Source organism: Silurus meridionalis, chromosome 28, assembly GCF_014805685.1.
Source record: "Silurus meridionalis isolate SWU-2019-XX chromosome 28, ASM1480568v1, whole genome shotgun sequence".
In the NCBI taxonomy this organism is placed as follows: Eukaryota; Metazoa; Chordata; class Actinopteri; order Siluriformes; family Siluridae; genus Silurus; species Silurus meridionalis.
In genome coordinates this window covers 6884916-6911996 of record NC_060911.1, presented here as the reverse complement: position 1 = coordinate 6911996, position 27081 = coordinate 6884916, and the positions used below count along the sequence as shown (strand labels likewise).

Here is a 27081-nt window from a genome sequence, read left to right as displayed (position 1 = left end):
TGACAGTCGTGCTTTCATAACATGGTTACTGCACATCAGTTTACCTCTAAGGAAGAGTCACTTCCATCTAACATGAATTTTAAATAAATCTTCTCGACGTATTCGTAAGCAGAGAATTTGAATTTTTCATTTAACGGCGCAGCATCTGGACCACATGCTGCGCTCCTTCGTCTATGTCATGCGAATAGGTCACGCTGAAATGGATAGGATCGGGTCTGTTTTTAGGCAGCACTTCTGTTGAGAAGTAATGAACCCTTGTGCTTGCCTTTCTTTAAATGCGTCTAGCTCTTAAAGAGCACCGCAGTGTTATGATCAAATTGTTTTCTTATCTCCTGGATGGAGCTCAGGTCTCTTTTTGTTTACACAGGTTTAGAAGGCAGAATATTGGAGCTCCAGCTAACTGAAGGTCCTATTAGAACTTTAGGTATTTCGTTATTCATCAGATTGTAGGTAGTTTAGCTTGTAATAATTAAGATATAAAAGCTATATGAGGCATATATATATATATATATATATATATATATATATATATATATATATATATATATATATATATATATATATATATATATATTGGCATTAGGTAGCGAATAACTAATGCTGGAATTCATTATATAGATAGCGTAAACATTTATTGTCAGTAAAAGCAATGTAAAGCTATTGGTAAATATAAATATGAACCTCAGATACATGACTCTCAAAACTTGACTAGCATTCAACTGTAGTTACACTTAGCATCCACTGTTTACACAAACATAATCGTATAGCAGGAAATCTCTTCTGAAATTTGAAAACATGTAATCATCTAATAATCTTAAATCATCAATAATTGTGCTAAAACACAGATAAGGAATGACACCAGAGCCATGATGGTTCTTCAAATGACTTTGTGGCTCTAATTTGTGTTATGTTTCTACCTCTTTCCACATTTATAGTGTTAATTAGACTTTTTTGAATCTATATTTTAATGTTTAAAAGAATGTCAAAACGCATAAAAAAATGTAATCTATCAACAGTTGATGCTAAATGTTTCTATTTTTTCCCCACATATCTGAGGTGAATGTTGATATTTCCAATAGTCCTGTGTAGTTTGGAGTCGTTAGCTAGCTAGTCTGTGTTTTACAGCATTCTCATAACTTACAAAAAAGAGCACGAAACTTTCTCAGAACAAATGAAATACTCGACCAATTCTTTCTACCGTGCTCACATTTATAAAGATGCTATGCTAACCTAACTTGATAATCTCAGCCTAGCCACAGCCTAGCACACAGCGTTTACATCTATGCTAATCAGCAACATGCATCCAGTTAAATACATCTTCTTCTCAATCTTGTTCTGACAACCCCACATTCAGCTGTGTTTGCATTAGTTTTCGAGGCTACAGGTCTGTTTATGTGGTCGTGTGTATGTTTAAGACCACAGGTGTGTGTGACTGTGTGTGGAGTGTTTGCAATAGCTAAGCTTTCCTGTCTCTCTTCTGCGAACACAGACATGCAGTCACCAATGCGCTTTTGTGTGCACGAGGCGTGTCAACAAAATAGGCCTAATCCCTAATGCCTGGTAGGCAGTGGCTCGCTGAGTACAGACACACCACCACACACACGTGCACACACCCCCATCTTCTAAATTCAGTCATCCACAACTGGATTGGAAAATAAAAGAAAAAAACACAACAGAAGCAGAAGTGGTCCTCTTGTAGATTAGCGCTATCAGTGCGTGGGTGTGTTTCTGTGTCTAACCATGAAGAGTAAAGCTACTGTACAATAACGGACAAGGCCTTTACCCCGAAGTGAAACCCTTCTACGTTAGTGTTCATGATGAGGCGCATTACTCCACCATGGTGTGTTAGGACCGTTTGTTAGCTGGGGGAGATCAGGCGCTGTTTATATATTGTGAAATGAAGCAGAGAGGACGTGACCTTGACTTTTCTGGTTCAGCAGATCATGTCTGTGTGGGTGCTCTCGTGTTTGCAGGCATTGTAGCCTTGCAGTTGGCATGTAAGTTTTCTTTATCTTTGCGAGTGTGTTACTTGTGCTGTGAGTGTTGGTTGTACTGGGTCTGAACTGTGACCCGGCATTAATGGGACCATAAGGCCGCTGGTTCGAGTAGGAGATAATATTCTTCAGCTGTAAAGAGCTAGCAGGTGATTGCAATAACCACAGAGAGAGAAATCAAGCTGTTTGATATCAAAAAGGCTATGGGTTAGATTTTAAAATATTCTTATATTTGCATTGTGTCTAGAGATCAAAATCAAATGCCTCAAAATATTAATTATAATAGAACTCGGCAATGGAATCAGCCCTAAGGTTGCTTTATAAATTGGGAAAAGAGAAAAAACCATGAGTAGTGGATACTGGCGACGATGAAGCTAACTGATGAAGATGATGCATGCGAATTTGCCGAAGCATCTACAGAGCGGCTTGGGTCATTGTCTGGTTGAATTCTTCTGTGAAAAATATCGTCGCAAATCCAATAATACTGGCTGTACTTTAGAACCTTAATATTGGGTTCACTACAAAAAACAGAAGGTTTGATCGGAAAACTGGCGATCTTTAGCATGTTTCCCACCAGACGTTCATTAAAAGTCATTTGTTATACACATTTTTTATTCAGCATGTAAATGATGTAAATATCAGTGCTATATTTTGACATTTCGCATGCTAATCCATTCGATTTGATATTTTCCGAGGAACACATGGATAACAATCACATGATCATATCACACCATATTTATTGATTCATAATAATTTGAATATTTGATTAATAAATTAAATATTTGAGATCCTTAAGCCTTCTTGTTAGCTTGAAGTAGTCTTATAAATATTGTGTTACTACTTTAGAACCTCATTTACTAGATGTTTTGTATTTGGATTTTATGTTAATTTTAGACTGTGCAATTATATAATTGTACAGGGAGGTAACATGACGTCATTAAATGAATGTAAAACATATCTACAAATAATTTTGTGCGAGTTTACATTTGAGAACTTATAGTAATACAGTCACAGTATGCAGGGTGTGTTGACCTTTAATGACCTTGCTGAGTGTGAATACAGCAGATGTACTAGCACAAGGAACCTTTCAGTTTAAAGTGGTCACAATTGAAACGCCTCGTCATTCGACTTTTTTTTGACAATGCAGATTTTATGCTTGGTCTCAGTGAAGCGAATATTAAATTAATGCCCCACAGGTTACGAGCAACATAGTTTACGACTATAAACACAGTCGATGCTCATAAAGAACCACTCTGTCAACTAAAATTGGTCCAGTTACTTGTTTGCAAAGATCTGGATCAGCAACTAAGGGGATTGGACAGAAAGAAATAAGAAGGACTATTTAAAGTGTTTATATTATGATTCGCTTCACATTACCACTAGACAATAAGCTTTTTTTTGTTGTTTGTTTGATGCTTCATTCATTATTATTTTCTTAAATCCAAATTGAAACCCTGCTTTTTTTTGTCTATCGCAACTTCTGGGGTTAAATGATAAAACATCGGAACTCTCTCTATTCTAATGTCTCTAGCTGGTCACTGTAGTAGGATTTTTTGCAAATGCTTGGTTCAGATTACTGATGCATTTGTATTTTAATTTTTAAAACATTTTGGACATTTTATCAGTGGTGGACTGAAGTGTTTAGTATATTTCAAAGTCAAATATTTGACTTTTTACTCGACTACATTTTGTGAAATCAGTCGTTTCTTTTTATTTCTGAGCGGATGAAAACTTGTCAAGCCCGCATCAAGCCACCAATCATGGAAGAGCGTGCTCTCTGTTTTAACCTTGTGATTGCCGCTTGGTGATTTCTGTGGTATCAGTTAAACAGCAAGAAGAAAATTTCAAGAGCAATAAATGATGTAAGAAACTCCTGACTCTAACTTGCCTGAACAGTTGTACAGCCTGTTGTTAAAAGGTTTTGGGCTCATGATAATTTACATATATATTAATCTATGCAAATGATAATTAATTATAATGATATAAATGTTTGACTCATTAATATCATTATATTAATAGATTACTTAGTACTTAGTAACAGAGTCTTTTCACATAAACTGAGTTGATTAAACAGAAGTTTTGTGACAAAAATGATAGTAGTAACATTATAGCTGTAATAAATCATAGTACTTTGGATGCTTAAGTACATTTGAAAGCAAATACTTTTGTTCTTTTACTCAATTGAAGTTTAAATGGAGCATATTTTCTTTTACTGGGGTCACATTTACCCTACTGTATCTTTACTTTAACTAAAGTACATGGTTTGTGTATTTCATTCACCACCAGCATTTAGTATTAATTCTACATAGGTAATAGCGCACCTGTCTTGGACACTTTGGATCAGTTTCCATTCTGTGTGAATGTGTGAAACTGGAATCAGGGTTTGTTCCTTTGTTGTGGACAGGAAAAGGAACGCCCAGTGACAGAGATACCAGCTTAAATTGTGACTTCAGCAGAAAAAAAAACCCTGCTGACATTGAGCTTTGAGCACATCAAATGAAACAGATATCACGGTTGCTTGCAGAGTCAGCTATTATAATTTATGAAAGCCGAACAATGTTTAGAGCCTGTAGGTACTTGTAACCATTAAAGGATCTCAGTGTGCAATTAATGCTGGTTGAATTGTAGTAAAGTTCAAAAGTAGGACTTGAAAAGAAAAAACAACAGAGACATGATAAAAATAAAAGACTGGACGAAAGGTTTGAGGGAGGATATGTCAGGAAGGTCAGCGCCAAATAGAGAGATAAAGGGTGAGAAAGAAAGAGAGAGCAGGAGCCGTATTGCGGCTGTAATTAGTTTTTAATGGTTAATTAATGTCAACAATCTCCTATAAAAGGCAGATATCTTGCACTTGTGTGCAGTGTAACATACACCTTAAAATAATCCCATTTACACCTGTCAGAGAGCGAGGGAAGAGCGGGGAGCAAGGCGGGAGGCGGGGAGGAAAGAGACGGAACAGGAGGGGTTTAATGTGTAAGAGATAAACAGTGAGGTTCCTCTCATTCATTTTCAAGCTCCCCCCATTCTTCTTTCTGTGTGAGCTGGAAGCATGAGGGATTGAGAAGGTCTAATTGAGTTTCGCCATCTGGCTACACCAGGGACCCCGCCAAGCATCCAGCATGCCACACACACACACATACACACACACACGCACACACGCACCTGCTGTCTTCAAGTCTTTTGATTTACTGTGTGTGCGTGTGTTTGTGACAGGTGTCAATTACCATTAAATCTGTCCTTGTCCCAAACCTCCCCTGCTTCTGTGACTATTTAAAACACAAACACACACACATGCACACACACATATATACAAGTCGGTAAACCTTGTTTAACAACGCTTGAAACACCTCATCCAGGTCTCTATGGTGTTGCCATGGTGATAAAGATTCGTTTCGGCTCAATTAGCTTGCATGTTTTAAACACGGATCAAGTCACCGGAACGACACCGTCTTTACTTGAGGCCAGATAACAGACACAGATATACACATCCTCGGTTTTTCGCTCGGGCTCCCTTGACTCTGTTTCCTGGTCTGGAAGTCACCCGCTTGCACAAAACCCCAGGTCACATGCAGACGTGAGTTAAGGATGAGGTCAGTGTATTTGGTTTCACACACACTATCCAGTGTCCAATGGCTAATACGTAGATTAGATTTGCATGGCAAATGAATTGAGCTATGTTTGGTCAGGTGATGTGTATTTGGAGGAAAGATTTTAAACTATACTGCAGGCCAAGAGCTTAATTGTTGGCCTAGATACAAGTACTGTAGGTCAATTTAACAAATAGGTCTCAAGTCTTATTGATGTTCAGATACGTTAACCTGAAGCCATGAGCTCATTTTAGACTGTTTTATATATATATATATATATATATATATATATATATATATATATATATATATATATGTATTTTTGATTATATGAAATTGATTGAGTCTACCTATAAACAGTATTTATCCAACCAACCCGTAGGATTTTTAACAATTACTTTCAGATTTTTATTAAACAACATACCCAGTTCTGTGATTTGCACGCCATTGATATAGAAACCCTCATAAACATTCAGTCACCTTCTAAAACTTGTATAAGCAAAAGCACCAAATTAACGATGCGGTGTTCACTCCACAAAGGCGAAGGTTTAATGTGTTACAGGCAGTTTATAAATATGAGCCATAAAATGGCATTACTGCTGCTGGACTACCTCTGTAATTACAGTTAGGCGAAACACATCCGCTCCGACAGTTTAATAGCCTGTCAACATCCCGTGGCCGAGCACGAGAGCAGAAAAACTCTTGTGAGTTCGGAAATCACAATGCCACTCACCGGGGTGCGGCACGAATAATGTTTTTTTGGATATCATTAAAAAAAATGAATTCTAATGCATGTATGCACACCTTAAGGCCAAAAAATATAATACAGTGCAAAATCGAAGGATTATTCTCTTGAGAAGTCTTCCTGAGGTTCAAACTTCTGCACTTTCTAAACGCATATATATAAACATTACAATATATCTTTTATATGATATATCACATTATTCTATTCCATTTGAGTCTGGGGTTATGAGATTAAGGTACATCTTGTTTTATCATTTAATGCAGAGGATTTTAATTAATTTAAGTGCAAAGGCTATCACACCTTTAGGCTAAAATCCCGGCACATCAATTTTTTATTTCTTTTTTTTGTTATTAAAAAGCCCCAGGGGTGTATAAACTTTTGCACCCCTTCTACATATTAATTTCAATTTGTTTCTCTCAGTAAATCCCATAAGTCTGGCTCAAGGTTGAAAGAAATCAGGCTATTCTTTTTATTCTGAAATTCTGGGTAAAGTTTGCACTCAGTTTCTCTATGTAAGGTTTGTTTTGTCAGTCATTTAACCGATTTAATCTTTTCCATTAGTATTGTTCACCTTCTTGTTGCTGTTTGAGAAAACCGAGTCAGCAACGCTAGTGTCATTGCTTCAAGTTTCCCAGAAATCTATTTGATTTATTCTTCAGAATTCATTTATCATTGAATTCAACAATGAATTCAACACAGGGTCTGAGAGTAAACTGAGCTAAAGAAAGCCATTGTAATAACAAAGGCTACACAAAAATTATAAAATATTGTTGATGGGCCTTATTTTGGCATACTGTACTATACAGAACATACATACATTATACAGTACTATACATACATCTATTGCTTCCATGTAGCTAGCAAATACACATAAATACGCAAAAAAATACGTAAACATGACTGAGCTGATGGACCATAGAGCTTTGATTACAAAACAATTTCTGGATATTATAGTAGGCATGGTATAGTTTAGTTTACTATATGTTACATGGTTTACATGGTATAGTTTAGTTTACTATATGGTACATGGTTTACATGGTATAGTTTAGTTTACTTTAGCATAGAAGCATAGTTTACTATAGATATTAAAGTAAACTATGCTTTATACTTTTGACTTAGCTTTATATATATTTTTTTTTTCATGATCATTGTCATAAGTATGCATTTTAGCATCAAGTAGCTTCAATGAGGTTTAAATCCTTAATACGCTACTTTTTTCAAGGCAGTTGTGTTGTGATGTTGACACCTAGCTACAGTATAAGCTATATGTGTTTGAATGCTTGTTATCATGCTAGTCAATGCTAGTTCAGAGTAACCTGTGTGAGGTAAACACCTTTTTTTTATTCCTTCGTGAAAATTTGAGCACTTTACATTTTTTTAGTGGATCATCAGAAGCTGTACTTCAGGTTTTCCTCAATTATATGTCTAATCGCATTTATTTTAGCTTCTTTACTGCATTTTATAAGAAACAAAACACAATTTGTTTCTCTAAGCATGGCCTGCTGTTGTGTCTCGAGATCCAAGACTCCGCTTGGAGCCAATCGCGGTGCAGTAGGCAAAGAGTATGCAAATGAGGGTGGCACTCGTTTATCATAAAAAAAAAAATCCTGCTTTCAAAATAAGTCCATCGCCCTCTTGAAAAACGTCGAGGAGTTTGACGAGCGTAGTTTATACAAAACGTGAAAGCCAATGTCTCTGAGGAGGACTCTGTCCTTCAGCGTTGAGGCAGGAACAGACGGAGGTGATATTTAAGGTGATTTAAGGTGATTTAGAGATCTAAACTCAGCTCGGAGCTAATAAGCGATGACTCATGGGCAAAGCGTGACGAGGGCAACGGCGGGAGACCGATCCGAGCTTTCTTGTTTAGTGAAAGCACATGAGAGCGATTGAAAGACCGTAACGAAGCTTTTGTGGAGAGACAGAGACCGAAAGAACGAGACATTCGACGAGAGCCGGCTCCTATCTCCTTAACACAGAGCAGCAAGGGAAAAAAAAAAAAAGTAAAAAATCACTGCAGTGTCGTCGTGTTTTAGATCTGCCGAAGAAAGGGCATGCACCTCTTTCCCTCCTTTTTTTCTCTTCTTTACTCTTTCTCGTTCTCTCTACTATTCTCTTCATCCATCTCATTATTATTCAGTTGATGCATTGCTTGGCACAAGGGCAAAGCTTTGCATAATTTATGCATGGCCATCATCAATTTTTGAAAAACAGCCCAGGCCACCTCCTTCGTGCTTTTAACTAAATAGATGCTCACCGAGCCCAATGAAAGGTGTGTGTGTGTGTGTGTGTGTGTGTGTGTGTGTGTGTGTGTGTGTGTGTGTGTGTGTGCGTGTGTGTGTTACTTCCTATATAAACTTACAACCCATGTTCATTTGTATGTATGTATGTATGTATGTATGTATGTATGTATGTATGAATGTATGTATGTATGTAATTCTTTATTTTCGGGATGTTACTTTGTCTTCCCCCTACCCTACCTGCAAGCTTTGAAAAAAAAGATTGTAGGTTCAAAAGATAAAAACAATTTACTTCATAAAAAAAAAAAAAGGAGCATTGCTGATAGACACAGCTTTTTTTCTGATTGAAGGTGGTGGCACCCAAATACCTTCAAAGAGTCCTTTGGAGAAGGAGATGCGAGAGAGCAGAGGTGAGGGGCAGAACAGTGTTGTTGTAGCTCGTCTCCGTGTCTGTTCCTCACTTTAGTTCACGCATGTGTAGGTAGAATAACCTTTTCGGAAGCTCCCTGCAGCACTCTGTCAGTGTGACCTTTGACGCCATCCTCTTCCTGCGCACCCACACAGTGTCCCCTACGTCTCAACCCCAGTGATGGCAAGCTGTTTCCATGGCTCCTGTAACAACCTGCCGTCGACAGGTCCGGAGACCACAGCAGTTAAAAAAATGTCCAGTCTGAATTTATTTCTTGAACGTTTGGCAACCTGGGAAAAACCCTTCATGTTGATATTTTCGACTGTTTGTGGTCTGTTCCCAAACCGAATTATAATCTTAATGTTAATTAGTATTATCTTCCTGTTTATACCACTTGCCCAGGCAAGATTTAAATGCAAATAAAATATTTCTATGGTTTTTTTAATTATTTATTTTTATATATTTATTTTTATTGGAATTTATATTTTTATTTTTTTGGGAAATCAGCCCCAGTGATTCTGGTTTTATTTGAGACCACCTCATTTATTTCCTAAGGAATATTCTCTTCTTTTTTTACATTTTTTTTTATGTGACCTAATATTTGTCATGCACATGAATCGATGGACAACTCAATCTCACATTTAGTAATTCATTCCATTTTTTATTTATTTTTTATTAATTGTAAAACATCACAAAAGTATTAGGACACCTGATTAGGACACTTTTCTGGTACTACAAAGTTGGAGGCACACAATATAGTATAGGATGTCTTTAAATGTGCCCCTCTACACAAATCCAGCTTCATGAAAAAAGATTACATGGAAGATCTTGAGTGTCCTACTGTAGAGCTCTGGATTAATTAGAACGCTGTCCTCACCCCAGACCACCTCACATCACCTCACATCATTACCTGACTTTACAAACACCCTTGTGGCTGAATGAGCCCAAATCTCCAAAATCTAGTGGAAAACAACATCCCATAAAAATGAGGGTGGTTATAACCAGACACAAACATTTGTCAATACAGAGTATGTATATAGAGGAACAGATTTTTACACTGCATGCACTTGCTAATGCTACCCTCCCATTTTTTTTATTCGAGCTTGGGACCCGCTCTGAGAGTGCACTGGCATGTGTGACCACCCATTGCCTGGTTGGATCGCTGCCCAGGAACTAAACCCAGACATACACACTATAGTGATATAGAGTAATCTTCAGATCTTGAGGTCAATATGAAAGATTTTGCACCACCGTTTCTAGCATTGTTCCCTTGTTTACCCACTGGTGCATTTTGCCATTTGGTGTTTAGGCAGCTTGTGTTGACCACCTCATTGTTTCCCTCGCCATTCCTTTGTCCTTTATCTTTCTTAGTTTCTCTCTGTGAGATTAATGGATGTAGTTTTTGCTGTGGCAGCGTGTCTTCCCTTGAATATTCTCCTGTCAAACCTAATCACGCTGTTAGAAAAATGAGCCACAGCTGCAGAGTAAAATCACACTTCATAATCTCACCTCTCCCGCTCGGCCGATTGGAATATCTCCGTTTTATTAGAGAGGCAGAAGAGAGCCAGCATATGTGTGTGCATGTGTGTGTGTGTGCATGTATGGATCCAAAATGGAGGCTAAGCCAAGCCAGCAAGCGCATGAGGGAATTTTCAAAGCCTCCATCATCAAGCATGGAGGTCTGTTTCGACCTGATGGACATTTCACAACCGAGCCACCTGTCTATTGCAAACATAAGCTAAACATAAAGAGCGATGCACTGTGTATGTCATGGAGACATGATTTAAAAGGGTGAATCGTTAATCAGCGAGCACGTACAACCTCAGGAAATCTCCTCACCGCCTCCCGAGCCCACACGAGATAAGTGTTTCCTGGTTCTAGGTTGGAGCTGCTCAGGCGTTCTGTATCTAAATATTTTAACCAAGAACCCAGAGCAAATTGATATCATGATACTTTTGACGAAATCTAATTTCACAGTGGAACGAATGAGGTAAATCATTTTGATTGTGCGGTCGCACGATGAATTTCAATTTGCTGCACGCTTCCTACTAGTTTCGAGTTTTCTTCATCCGTCAGCGTGTCAGTGTTTATAAATCAGATCGGCTGGTGGAAAGCTGCTGTTTATGTCGTACCTCCTTCTTATGACTGACTCTATATTAACCACAAAAGAAACAGCGCAGCCCTTCTTAAAGCCCGTTTGATGGGGGGATGACGAGGACATGGGAACTGTAAATTGCTTCCCTACTCTCACTGGGTGGGATAAAAAGCGATCTAATTTTTCGCCCGAATTACCGCATGTGTGCTTTTGGAAAAATGGATAAAATCAGGTGGCTAAAAACATAGCTGCATATATTACAGAGTTACTTCCCCCTCTTTCTTTTGCTACTTTTTGACCTCTGAGTTTGCAGAAATACGGTACACTGTCTGGATGGTAATTTGTTCTCTTCTAAATTACGGATGTGGCCCGGTCAGGCTATCTAAAATTATGTGGTGGTGATAATTGTCTAATTATCACTATCATAGAAGTGATAAATGATAATTATGAGTTGCTATCATGACCCACCAGCCTTCCTGGAATGCTTTGTGTAATTTTGAGCCCTGGGGGAATTGAGGCTTAGAGAGAGGGTTGGATGGATAGATGGATGGATAGATGGATGAACAGGTACAGTCATTGAATGGGGTGCTGAGTATTATATATTATATAAATGAGAAATCTTATGACTGAAATATAATACTGCCCAAAATTGTGTCCGTCCTGTGACCCATCAAGCCTTCGCTCCCTACGTGTATTAATAAACCTTGGCTGCTCATGGTGGAGCACTTTTGATAGATACTGAGCACTGCAGACCAGGAACATCCCACAAGAGCTGCAGTGTTGGAGATGCTCTGACCCAGTCGTCTGGACATCACAATTTGTTCCTCGTCAAACTCAAATCCTTCGATGCCTATTTTTCCTGCTTCTAACGCATCAACTTCGAGGACAAAATGTTCACTTGCTGCCTAATAAATATATTCACCCACTAACAGATACCATGAAGAAGAGATAATTAGTGTTACTCACTTCACGTCAGTGTGTTACAACACTTTATAATGTTATATTGTCATAATGCTATGTCTGGTTGGTGTATGTGCGTGCATTATACATATAATTATGCATATATTTATATATAATTATATGTATATTTTACATATTTTAATTATAGCCTAAACGTTTTTTTTTATTCTGATTCATTGAAAGTGCATTAAAGAAATATGAAGGATTCCACATATCTGAATATTATAGAAATCGACGTCTTCTAAACAATTAGAATTGAGAATTTCACTCTTGGATAATATTAAATATCCACAATATTGAAAAAGTGTGCTTTTTTATTTAAGGAAACTTGTAGTAAAGTAAAAAAAAAAGAATTAAAAAACGTTGCTCAGCGAGCCGGCCCAAACACCATCGCTATTTTCCCATGTGGGCGCCGTGTTTATTTGTCTGCTTGCATTTTGGATTGCTGTTTAGTTGAGTTTGTTGTTTGTCTTGTGTGTCCAATCTGTCAGTGACACATCATCAGAGTAACCCATAATCACAGCCTCGGTTTGTATAGCTAGGCTTAATTAGGCTGATTTTCTATTTTGCTGAATGTGCGTGTGTGTGTGTGTTTATGTCTAGCTTTGTGTGTGGGTTGGTGTGTAGGTATACGGCATGCTCTAAAGGAAAAAATCACACGTCGCTCACTGAAAAAAATGCCGTACATCGCTATGGTAACCTGCTTGACTCATTAGCATGTGGGACATGTAAAAGGGTTCATTGCTTCGTTAAATGCGACAATGCTGATATTTATTTACTCTTGCTGACTCCTGATCGCCGTATTCCCAGCACGGAATCCACTGGCACTGCGGAATTCTGCAAACTCGGTCGCTATTTATTATTGAAATGATTTTGGGTCAGAATGTTTGGACTAAATTAGAGGAATGGGTCTAATTATAACTGAGGGGGGTTTGGATGGGAGAAAATTTTCCTTCTTTAGATTCCTTAAGGCCTAGAGAGATGTAATGCATTTTCAGGAGAGATTGTCATACACGAAGAAGACATGCAGAGAGGGAGAAGGGGAGAGGTGCGAATAACAAATGAGCCTGATTCGAGCAAACACCTCTTCTTCCCGGTATCTCTAGTTAGCAATGCTCTGACCTTTTAACTCTGACCTTTCATTACGCTAATTAAGATACTTGTAACGCACCAACAGGTTGTAACTAAGGATGATTTTCACACTCGCAATGCATTCAGTGGAGTGTGAAAAATTCTTTATTTATTTTTATTTTTTATATTTTTAAACCGGGGTCACATGACCTAAAGGGTCCATGTGTGAGAGTGATATTTACAGGGTTTTTTTTGGAGGTGACATGCAGGTCAAATTTCACCACCTTCAATATCAAGCCAGTGTTAAAAGAATGTAATGTTATAAACTAGAGCAGAAATAACGCAGGAGAGAATAAAAACCAGACCAGACAAGGTATTCAGAAATGTATTTGATACGAGTGTAAAATTGTAACACCTTTTGTAAAATGTTTTTGAGCTTCAAATAGTTTGTATTAACATATATGCACAGATAAAGCTAGTCAGTAGCTAGAAGGTGATATATTAGGTTAAAAATGCACCTTTTTATAACTACCCCGATCAGGCATTGCATTATGACCACCAGCCTAATATTGTGTTGGTCCCCCTTTTTCTGCCACAACAGTCCTGACCCATCGAGCATCAACAGCATTAACTTCTTCAGCAGTTTGAGCTACAGGAGCTCGTCTGCTGGATCGGACCACACGGTCCAGCCTTCGCTCCCCACATGCATCAGTGAGCCTCGGCCGCCCACAACCCTGTTGCTGGTTCACCACTGTCCTTTCTTTGGTTTTGATAGATACTGAGCACTGCAGACCAGGAACATCCCACAAGAGCTGCAGTGTTGTTGGAGATGCTCCGACCCAATCGTCTAGACTTCACAATTTGTCCCTCGTCAAACTCACTCAAATCCTTACACTCGGACATTTTTCCTGCTATTAACACAACTTTGAGGACAAAAAGTTCAATTACTGCCTATTAAATTTCACCCACTAACAGATGCCACGATGAAGAGATAATCAGTGTTATTCACTTCACCGCTTATAATGTTATAATGTCATAATATTGTGCCTGATCGGTGTATATGGACACACACATGGGAATACCTGACTTTTCCAGCCATATGTGCTTCTTCCCCAAACTGTTACTACAGAGATAGAGGCAGGATGCCCTTGGTATTTGATAGCATCAAAATTATCTTTTATTTGACCTGTTTCCAGCATGACAATGCCCACGTACAAGCCAGCATTATGAAGATATGGTGTACATGGATTAGAGTGAAAGATTTTGAGTGGCCTGCTTTAGAGGTCTGACCTCAACCCTTTTTAAACATCTTTGGGATAAATTGGAATCCTAAATGCACCCCAGGCCTCCTCACCTCACCTACATCAGTACCTGATTTTACTAACATCCTTTGTAGCTGAATCTCCACAAGCAAAATCCAAAATCTAGTGGAATATCTTCTTAGAGTGGGGGTTATTCTAACAGCAAACGTGGACTAAATATAGGAAGAAAGAAAAAATCATTTTTGATTAGATCAAGGCACCTTAACGTATACATTTGGAAAACATGTCCAAACCATTCACAGTATTTATACAAAGTAATTAGAGTTGATGTATGTAATAGATTGTTTTAATTCTTAAAACATTTGTGAGCTAAAATCCTGCTGCACACTATTACTTCCAGAGATCTGATATGCCATTGCGATGAACTACAGGCGTATCAAAAGCCTGAATATTTACGTCTGGTCCTTCAGTGAAAATTAATTTTATGCTGAAAACAAAACAGTTTTGAAAAGACCTGACTGAGCTTATGGCGTAGACATATAGATAACCCTGACAGTTCAACCAGTTCCTGATGTTCCAGGGCGTCACGATCGCTCAGCATTGTGGATCAATGTTACCTTCGCGTCGCCAACACCCAACACAGACCATCACATCCACTTATACTGTTCTCCTCTTAATGTATTCCAAACCTTTTCGCATTGCAGGCATGCCTCCAGTTTTCATCTCGAGCTTTCCCGGGTCCATTGGAACGCCATTTCTAATAAGATCTTTCTCCTAATGTTAAACAGACATATTGAGCAATAAAAGGGCGAAAGAGCTGCAGAGCTAGTAAACACACATGAAAGCTGAAAGGAGAGAGCAGCCAAGAAGCCAGAGGATCTGAAAACCAACTGCTCTGTGAAGCATGCCAGAGAATGAAGGAGAGGCGGAGATGGAGAGAGAGATGTTTGCAGGTAGATTGTTGCCAGGAAGTCAGCAAAGCCGGTGGCACTGTAGGAGACTTTCAGTCGAAATGAGTTTCAGATGGGTACAGGCTCTGCAAATGGATCTAGGAAAGAATAGGGAGCTTGAGAGGGGGTGGAGTTGCGGTGGAGGTCGCGCATGCTTCCTGTTGGGAAGGAAGACGCATCAGAAAAGTGGCGAGAGAAGAGACACTGACAGTGATTGAAAGACTCAGCAGCCAATCAGACCTCCTGCTATGCCGACCATATTGTCCTTCCAGCAGGAGGTCGCAGTGGATTAAACGAAGCGTAGGGGTATGTGCAGTGACTTCGCTAATCATTTACAGGTACACAGCACTGATTCAGCGCCCGATCCTCACCCGTAAACCAAATCGCTGTCTTGTAGTATACATACTGCATTCTGTACCACAGTGTTTTTGACTCCTTTGCTCTGATTAGTCAGGAGGTGGGGACTTTTTTATGGAATAGCAGGCCTTATGAGGTTTACTGTATACTAAATCTCCTTCGAAAAGAATATCATTACTATGGTGACACCAAAAGCACAGAAAAAATACGCCCTCTAAACCGAGACAACTGAACTTTGTCGACCGCTAGTGAGATTAAGGCATCTCACAAGGCAGGAGACGCGTACATCCTGACAGAGGATGTACAGGTAGTCCTCTACTTACGATGGAGATACCTTACGACGACCCCATCGTTAGTCAAAAATATCGTAAGTCGAGGATGGTAATATGACTGTAACAGTCTTTTTTGCTTCATTCTGAATTTGTATTTTTTTGCACTAAACTGATAGATTTCCTCATTTTTTTTGACGGAGGTAGCCAAACTAAAGTTGTTAAGGTTTTCGTTGGGGGTGATGAGGATGGACAGGATTAGAAATTAGTTTAATAGAGGGACAGCCCATGTAGGACGCTTTGGTGACAAGTTGAGGGAGGCGAGATTGAGATGGTTTGGACATGTGCAGAAGAAGGACATGAGTTATATTGGTAGAAGAATGCTGAGGATGGAACCACCAGGAAGGAGGAAAAGAGGAAGACCAAGAAGGAGGTTCATGGATGTGGTGAGGGAACACATGCAGGTAGTTGGTGTGAAAGAGGCAAATGTAGAGGACAGGGGGGTATGGAGACGGATGATCCGCTGTGGCGACCCTTAATGGGAGCAGCCAAAATAATAATAATAAGAAGCAGGAGACATACTTAGGCGATTGGAAGACATGCGTTTATCACTAAAATTGCTGTTTGAAATAGAATTTTTTTTTTCTTTTTTTTTTACAATTTTGTCGTATCGCTATCATCATTGTAAGATCGAAAAATCGTAAGTCGAACCATCGTAACTCGGGACCACCTTTTTAAAAATTTTTGTTCAGCAATAGTCATCGTGAGACCCAAAAAAGTCAAACAATTGTAACTCAGGGACTACTTTTTTCAAAAATGTACGTATTTGGCGTGAGACATCAATACACAATGCAGCATGCAGTTAAATGCTTTCAAACGACTGTTTTGTGAGTGGAAAAAAATGGTACTTGGAGTAGAATAAAACATTCACAAGTTTAAAAACTAAATATGAAGAATAAAATGGAATTTGCAATTGGATAAAATAGAAGGGCAATAAAAATATCCTGTACGATTGAAAAGGGGAAGATTAGTGCAGTCACACTCAACAGTGTTTCCTAACCGCAAACTTTGTACAAACTCTTTAACAAACTAATTTTCAAACAGCAACACTGACAACACTGAGAAGGTGACATACAATGTACTGTTCACTCTGTTAGTTACATTTTCACAGTTACATTTCTTAGCCTATTCAAATCGAATAGCATTAATAAAACATAATTAAACATTAAATACAAACATGCATACTAAATAAGTCATGCTAATTGCTCAACCTAAAGCTTTGTATCTACAAACCAATGACACTTTTTCACATTTTCATTAAAACATAATAGATATCATGATGACATCTACACATGATTAACCATCATATAATAATCACACCATTTTAACAAAGAATTTGAATGAATACCCGAAAAGGTGGAGAAGATTAGGCACAGTCACACTCTAAAATGTTTCCCAATTGCAAACTTTATGTGCAGCAGAGAAACCCAGTGAGTTCTCGAGCTGTGTTCAACAAGACAAGAACGCACACCTTATTGTGCCGAACCAATTGATCTCAGATGAACCAAAACCTTCCAAAACACACATTCCTCAGAAAAACTCAAAGAGAATATTCACTGTTTTTGCAGATTCATGATTCTTCCCTAAATATATACCTCAATCTACCACACAATTATATTTCAGTCTGTCACAACCACAGTGGTGGAACTCTGTGCCCCAGTGGTGGGAACTTTTATAGGAACAGTTTGAGGAAGAACCAAGTTTGGCTTGAAAAGTCAGGTGTATCAATGCTTTTGTCTATTTTTTGTGTGTATAATAAGTATAGAATAAATCACCTCAGGACAAGCTGGTATTGGAAAATAATCCACTTTGCGGTGGTAACAGCAACTCTGCTTCATGTCGAGCGGCATCGCGCTGCACAGTCATGAATTTATTTCCTATAACGCCGCTCTTGTCATTTTTCATTCCTTACTTAGCTCTGCTTTACTCCTGTATGAAAGAGCATAAAATGTTGGTAATGGATGGAAAAATACTCTCTCTCTCTTTCTCTCTCTTTCTATCCTGCGCTCACTTACCCGTTCCTGTATTGCAGTGGTTTTATTAATGCCCATAACAGTAAGTAGGGAAAGTGGAGTCTTGATTCATGTCATTTAAAAGGAGATCACATTACTGAAAAGGAAGAGGATTTACCTTCTGACTACTTGGTTTCATTGAGTGGTTTTGCTCTCTTTGAACAAATTAATGTGTGTGTGTGTGTGTGTGTGTGTGTGTGTGTGTGTGTGTGTGTGTGTGTGTGTGTGTGTGTGTGTGTGTAAGGAAAGAGAGACTGAGAGAGTCGGTGAGAAAGAAAGAGACAGAGAGGAGAGAGAGAGAGAGAGAGAGAGAGAGAGAGAGAGAGAGAGAGAGAGAGACAGCGATCACTTGCTTATCAGCTCAGACTGTTCAGTGAACCTGACTACATAAACTGCAGGCCTCATCTCATTGAAGAGGATTCTCTTAAATCTCAAATCAGGCCAGACTTAAGAGCATACACACACACACACACACACACACACACACACACACACACACACACGGTTAAACATGCCAAGAGCTGTCTTCATGATGCCTTTGGAATTTTACTGATAAACTTGCAGAAGAGAGCGCAGGGGCTTTCAGAAACTTTTTTGGAGTGCTCTAATCAGGGACAGCTGAGCGTAAATCAGAGAGCGCAGACTTTTTCCTGAACACTGCTTGTTTTGGCTGCTTGCTCTAGAATTCTGGGCTGATACACTGCAGGGCTGTCCAACTACTTTAAATACTGCACTGCATTTTCAATTTGGTATTTAAATGTTTGAATATTAATGAAGCAGGGATGTTATTCAATCCTAGACGAGAGGTATGTGTGTGTTTTTTTTATTATTATATATTTTTTTTAAGTGATAGTGACCCAAGAAGTTCCTATGGATCAATATGTGCTTTTCCATAGTAACAGGTGACAGGAAATGGGAGTCTGACATTTGTCCCTTTATACAATGTTATACTTGCGCAAAATCGTGAACACTCATTGCAGAACACTACCGCAACCAATACCATCCTGCCCCACTCTGCCCTGCCCTGCCCTACTTTGCCGTGTCCTGCCCCACTTTGCCCTGCCCTGCCCTGCCCTGCCCTGTCCTGCCCTGCCACACCCAATCTAGTAGTACCATGTTCTACTAGATAGTACCATGTTTTACTAGATAATACCATGTACCATGTTCTAATACATAGTACCAGGTTCTACTAGACAGTACCATGTTTTAATAGATAATAATATGTACCATGTTCTATTAGATAGTACCATTTTTTACTAGATGGTACCATGTTTTACTAGATAATACCGTGTACCATGTTCTACTAGATAGTACCATGTACCATGTTCTACTACATAGTACCTTCTTCTGCTGGATAATACTATGTTCTGCTAGATAATACTTCTACTAGATAGGATGGAACAAATTTGTAGCAATAAAGGTTATCATAAAACGAATACAACACACATTGTGGTGTTCTTTAATTCAAACAAATAAATAAGTAATTACTGTGGTATAAGAACTTCACTACTTTAAATCAGGCCATACCACATCATGCAGTTGATTATTTTCCTCTAACAGCACCCCCACCAGGATATCTGTAGTATAAATTGGCAATTGTCCAGTTGATGGTACGATGAGAATTTGAAAAAGATTGATCTTTAATAATATTTATTTAGAGCTTGTTCTGTAAACGAATCAAAGATGATTTAGGAAACGGGTTTTTACTGAATCCTAAACATTGTGTGCATTATGGAAATGGAATAATATACAAATAATGGAATTTCATCTGACAGCCATGTTTCATACACACACACACACACACACACACACACACACACACACACACACACACATACAAACTCGTTGCTCCTGACACCAGCAAAACAGAATTCCCTGTTCAGGGCCAATATCAGTGTGTGTTTGTGTGTGTGTGTGTGTGTGTGTGTGTGTGCGTGTCAGCTGTAGGGGATGGGCGTGTTCAAAACCATTCTGGCAGTGCATCTTGCGGATGAATAAACCGGACCATTACTCATCATAAACAGATTTAATCTCCTCAAGCTCAGAAACGCTGATGGTGTGAAAGTGGCCGAGCTCAGCAGGAGAAGAGCTCCTTCAGCAACCTCTGACAGCTACACGCTCGGCCTTCTTTTGCACGATGCTTCCGCCGTCCCGACTCGTTACATCCGCAGCCTTTTATTATCCGGCGACGCTACCCCTGTTTTTTATTTTTCACTGTCAAAGTCTGTTTGGAAAGGCGAATTGTGGACGTTATGCTGAACTGTGAGGATGTAACAGGGATGCATTTTACCAGATTATATTAAGATCTATTTACATCTGGATGATATTTAGGTTTAGGAAATTAAGTACAAATGTACGTAACACACTTTATACTTCTGTTTAGTCAAAGTCCTCAGGCTTCATGTCAGTTATACACTAAATGGACAAAAGCTTCATAAGATTCATAAGTACATTTTGAACATCCTATTCCCCATTCGCTGCTATATTACCTTCCACTTTTCTGGGAAGATGTTCCACTTGGTTTTGGAGTGGGATCGTAGAGATTTGTGCTCAGTCAGCCACAAAGCCCGGTACTGATGTGGGGTGAGGAGGCCTAGGGGCGTTTCAATTCATCTCGAAGGTGTTCAGTAGGGTTGAAGTCGGCGCTCTCCAAATCTTCCATTCCACCCCATGTAAACCTCTTCATTGAGCGCACTTTGTGCACAGAAGCATTGCCATGCTAGTACAGGTTTTGGTCTCCTAGTTAAAGTGAAGGTAAAATGTATTCGAAGACATCCTGTACAATTGTGTGCCTCAGACTTTGTGGTAACAGTTTGTCCATATAGTGTATGTCATGATCTTAACCCGATAGAAAGCTTTAGTTTGGCTAAGTCAAGTGGGCAAAGCAGCATCAGCGAGAACAATGATAAAAATATAAGGAAATATTCATGACGTAATGCTCAGCGCTCGCTGAACTAATCTGCTTTCATTCTCTAACAGTTTCTTTGCACCCTTTGTAAGATATTTTGGTATTGTATTATGATGCTGTAATATCTCCTTCGACAATAAGCAAAGCAATGTACGCTAAAATGACATTATTATGAGGACAATGTATACGATCCAATACAATTCTGTTATTTTGCACTCTGTAAAATACTGTGGACGATTTTTATGTAGTCTGTGAATGTCACATTGTTGAACGCTATAGTTTCTTAAAAGGTTTAAATAGTTTTGTCCCCAATGGAGCTCAGTAATCGGCAGCTGCTTATGCTAACGTCATTTTGTGTGTACGCAGTACGATCAGCCACAATCCTTACCCCGGAGTGTGTTTCAAATTCAGAAGCACTCAATTTCACATATGGAATATTAGCCCTCTGTGTGTGTGTGTTTGTGTGCATCAGTGAATGTGTGTGTTTGCTTGCTCATGCGAACGTCTGTTTGAATTCATTTGTTTTGCTATTTCTTTTTTTCCCAGAAAGACAATCATGACTGCCTTTACTCGTGATGAAAATTTATGCAGCACATGAAAGGAGAATGAATCATTCTGCAATGACCGAGACAAACATGTCTGTGTGAGTGTGTGTTTGTGTTTGTGTGTGTGTGTGTGTGTGTTGTGTGTGTGGTTCTGATTGACTGAAAAAGAACAATTTGGGACAGAACATTTCATTGGCTGATGACCTTTATCACATCACATATTTGTCTTCGGTGCTTATTTAGCTTCTTGCTGTTATTGCAGAGGAGTGGCGTAAGCGTGCACAGCATTTCTAATCTCCTCCTGCATCAGCGCAAGTCTTTTTAGTGGCATTTGCAGCGTACGCATCATACTTGCTGTTAGCAAAAGTCTTAAGGAGGATTGTTCTGGATTTTTGTGGTAAAATACACTACCAAATGTATTGGAACATCTGACATCTGCATGTAGAAAGTATTCACAGAGCTTTACTTGTTCCACATTTTATGTTACAGCCTTATTCCAAAATGATTTAAAATTCATTATTTTCCTCAAAATTCTACAAAACGTGTGTGTGTGTGTGTGTGTGTGTGTGTGGCGCTGTGTAATACAAGTCAAGGACTCTGGAGTGACAGATTGTTATGATCACCTTATCCTTGTCTGTTAATCACCTCTAAAGTTGTAGACAGACTTGAGAAAGGTGAAGCAAAGGGATGAGATCAAAAGGCTTAGACAGATAGCAAGGCTGTATGATTGCTGACAATGCAAATGCATAAACAGGACAGAATTACATCTGCATGTGTCAAAAACTTTAAATACAAGAGTTTATGGAAAGAAAGATGCACACACACAAGACTGTCCCATACACATTCATTCAGAATTCAGGTCGGTGTAGCCAGTTCACCTACTGGGATGTTTTTTTGGGCATGGCTGTGAGGAAAAGGATGTGTGTGTGCTGGGGGGCATAGAAAGGTCATGGGAGTGGGAACATTTTTACAGAGGATGAGATGAATGGGGAAAAAAAAAAAAATATATATATATATATATATATATATATATATATATATATATATATATATATATATATATATATATGCCATTATCTTTTAATAAACTTATTCCTAATATCATATAAATAAAATCATATACAAATAATAAATAAATAAATATTAGCTAGAATAGTCAGTTTATGTTAGCTACTAGAATAGATATCTAGAAGAAAAATCAGGCACCGCAATTTAGCTTAACTTGGCCCAACCTGCTTTTTTAAATAAGAGGAAGTTTAAGCAAAAAGTAGACACGAGTCTTTGTTTACTACAAAGTACTTTAGTACAGATTACAGATTAGCAAAGCATGGCCCAATGCTGCAGTCCTGTGAATTATTGGTAGACGGATAGATACACCAACCAGGCATTACATTATTACCACCTGCCTAATATTGTGTTGGTCCCCCTTTTGCTGTCAAAACAATCCTGACCTGTCAACAGCATTAAGTTCTTCAGCAGTTTGAGCTACAGGAGCTTGTCTGTTTGATCAGACCACACTGTCCAGCCTTCGCTCCCCACATGCATCAGTGAGCCTCGGCCGTCCATGACCCTGTTCCTGGTTCATCATTGTTCCATTCTTGGAGCACTTTTGATAGATACTGAGCACTGCAGACCAGGAACATCCCACAAGTGCTGCAGTTTTAGAGATGCTCTGACCCAGTCGTCTAGCCGTCACAATTTGGTCCTTGTCAATCTCACTCAGATCTTATGCTTGCACAATTTTTCCTGCTACTGACACATCAACTTTGAGGACAAAATGTTCACCTACTGCTTAATATATCCACCCATTAACTAGTGCCAGGATGAAGGGATAATCAGTGTTATTCACGTCACGACTCATAATGTTATAATGTCATCATCTTATGCCTGATCGGTGTATTTATAGCTATATAATGTTTTTATGTGCAGTATATAGAAATGGTATTTCCACAAACTGTTATCACACAGTTGGCATTGAATTTCTCCTTTACTTGAACTAGAAGACCCAAACATGTTACGTTACAGCATGACAATCCTTCTGTGCACAAAGCCAACTCCATTATTATGTGGTTCAACCCTATTGGCTATCTTTGGGATGAATTGGAGCATTGACTGCACCCTAGGCATCATCTGTATTTGTGTGCATGTCTGTGTTTGCAATTCAAAAGCCTGAAAAACAATAAAAGGAGTAGGAAGTAAGGTTTTTATCTTAGAAATGCAATTAAGAGTGCAATTTTATGAAAATCCAAGTAAACTACGAATATTTAAGTAGATGGAAATACAATTATTCAATTCAATTCCACCCTTTCAAACTCCACAGTATCAGGGACTCATTTCATTTTCATTTTTGTTCATTTATATGGAGTTATTTCTTAGCCATGAGTTGAAAACTTAACCATTAGTCAGTGTAGGTGTGTTTGGTCCCTGAGATGGTATGTGGAGGAAACCTTGAGAGGAACCAGTCTCAAAAGGGAACCCTTCTTCTGGGTGACACATGAAAGTTCATTCATTATAGTTCCATCATTGTTGAGGTTGTCCACTGTTCACTGATGGATGCTTGAATGCAAAACATGTTTGGTGAGGGACTCTTAATGTATAAGGAGGAAAAAAAGACTGATATGATGAGGATAGAAAAAGACAGGGGAACAAAAGGAAAAAAAAGATTTTATTTATTCAGTCAGTTTGTATCAGTGAATTCGGGCTTCATCAGATAAACATGATCATATTACAGGAAAGGCATATAGTTGTAAATGCTATTTTGTGTGTGTGTGTGTGTGTGTGTGTGTGTGTGGTGATTGCTTGCTGTTATCTGCATCGTACATACATACATACACGCGAGCACGCACACACATGCGCACACACGCACGTATATACTGATCAACAGATAGCAGCTTAATACGACACAGCAGAGGTTGTAACCCAGTTTCCCCCTCAGGCGCACACTGCACAATCAGATTACAAATTCCAAGGGCATCGTCAAGGTCGTGTGTAAAATCTAAAATGTCTGCAGGGTAGATGCCTATATAGGGCTCGTCAAAAGGATCATAATGTATCCCTCTGCCTATACGACATGCCATACAATACCAAAACGGCTACATTAGCAATTGAAAATACCACTGAGACCATTCCAGGTGAGAGCACATCTGTTTCCTGTGCTGTGATCATCTGATCCATTTCCATCGCATAAAAACGGGGACTTGTCTGAATGCGGATAATTACCTTAAACTCTGTTTTCCTGTGGTGACGGACAGAGCATTTCTCGTACCACTAACTTTCCTGTTTTATTGGAAACCACTCATGCGGATATGTGAAACAGGACGTGACATCATTTTCCTGAACAATGGATTTAATGTGATAATTTTATAAAAGCTAAAATGAGAAAAAAACCATAAGCAAAGGTAATGAGCAAACTCATGTGGTAATGCCAATTAAGTAACAAATGTGTGTATGTGTGTGTGTGTGTGTGTGTGTGTGTGTGTGTGTGTGTATATATATATATATATATATATATATATATATATATATATATATATATATATATATATATATATATATATATATATATATATATATATATATATATATATATATATATATATATATATATATATATATATATATATATATATATATATATAAACGATTTATTTCTATATAATTATTAGTAGATGTTCTATACTTTTATTATTCAAAAAGTGACTTTGTGACCAACATTTTAGATGTAGATTGATTTCTTAGCACCACTGGAGCTACGTGAGTATGACGTATGTGAGTATTGACTCATTTATTCAGTCTTTCTCTCTTAACTGTTTATTAAAACTTTGTGTTCGATTTACACTGAGCAGAAATCTCGATGTGGATCTGAAATAAAGAATAAAAATGATCCTTATTTTTAGTAATTTGGTCAGTTTGCACGACGAACATCAACATCTTTGCCATGCCGATGGTTTCAGGTCACGCCGTTATTCTGTTTTCAAATCTTCGTACACCTAGCCATAAATTGTATGCATTTCATTTAGTCAATGATCACATTATCCTAGACACCACTTTAAATTACTGGCTTGTTTTTTTCCACTGATGTGTTTTTAACAGAATTGCTGCAAACACTGCTAGCAGCAATTCTGCTGCTAACACTGCTAGCAGCAAAATTGCTGCTAGCAGTGTTAGCAGCAATTCTGCTGAGTCACTGCTGTGTTTGAATTGTGAAATGACTGAATCATGTAAGCTATGACCTGATATACACGTGTAAGTGGGACAGGCTATGAAGAATCTGATAATTTCAAGAATTTCAAAGCAATTGAGAAGAAATAAATGGAATGCATCAAGGATAATACAATTTACCAAGAAGTGTATCAAAGTCAAATTACAAAAAGATAAAAAAAAAAAAAAACTTTGTCAATTATTTACACATGATTTGGGAAAAGCTATGAATACGTGCCTTGGTCCAATGTTGGCCCTCATCTTAACCATTGATAATCATGTTATAGTATAGCTGCAAAATTTACAATATGTATGAGGCATTTTAATGATGAAGGATGCAGCGTTGAGGAAAACAGCATGGCACAGTCAATGCAATGATACAAGAGAGAGTCACATGACTGCACCGCTAGTTGCTAAGAGATGGTCTTCGTATATTAGATGCAATAGTTCTTAGTGAAGTGTGACTCATTATAGAGACTAAGGCTGTGGGTAGGTGCTCATACTCAGGGACTCGAATTGAATAAGTTAAAGGATAATTACATGACCAGTCGCCTCAAGCTCGAATAAAAAAAAAAAAAGGTGACAACAAGCCACCGTTCACTCATTCTAATCACACCTGCAATGTTTTCTGCTGAAGCTACGTAAAACGCAGCTCAGAGAAATGTGTTTTTCAAAAACATTTTCTCACTGACAGAATTTTCGACTTAAATCGGTGTAGCCTGCGTCAAGCACATGAACACGGTTAGTGAGTAACAGCATCACGCTGCTGATGGAAAAGTCACAGATCGGGTTTAACAGATGGTACTATCGCAAATTGCTTTCCACGCAAAATAGGCGACAGCAGGGTCGCATCACTGTTCACGCTACGTGACGTCTGATTACGCTTTCTGACACACTTCGGATTTAACGTGACCTCCGACAACTTAGGAAATTTGCTCTGTTGTATTATTTCGGCAGTATTTCCATTTCACTTGATTCAAATTTGCATTATTTCGCTGTTATGAAAAAATAAAATCTGCCATCTTCACGTTGGAGGCTTTTAGATGCGTGTTGTGCCAAATGGAACATTTCTGATGCTTCCAGGACTTTCTTTGGTCGCAATAAATGCTGCAAACCCTAAAAGTCATGGCTGATGCACAGTCTAAACCGGGTTTTAGCAAATCACCAGAGTGTTCCAAATTTCTCATTGAGTGAGAATGTGTCTCTGAATACATCTGAACTAAAATGACTGGGTATTTTATTGTGACCTTGCTTCAGAAACAAATAACACCACTGAACATTTACAAAGCCATTTACTACAAAAGGTAGAAAAGAAGTACAAAAGAGCATCACATACTTTTGTATGCCAAAATCTGATTTATTATCTTACTATTTTTGTAAGTATTATCTTGTGATTTTGAAATCCTGTGTCTCAAAATTA

At 38.4% G+C, this 27081-nt stretch overlaps 1 protein-coding gene across 19 annotated transcripts in view; it reads left to right on the top strand.

Moving 5' to 3' along the window:
• LOC124381300 (adhesion G protein-coupled receptor L3-like) overlaps positions 1-27081 on the top strand; it is a 298169-nt gene that overhangs the window by 58224 nt on the left and 212864 nt on the right. The gene's annotated exons all lie outside the window — the stretch shown is intronic.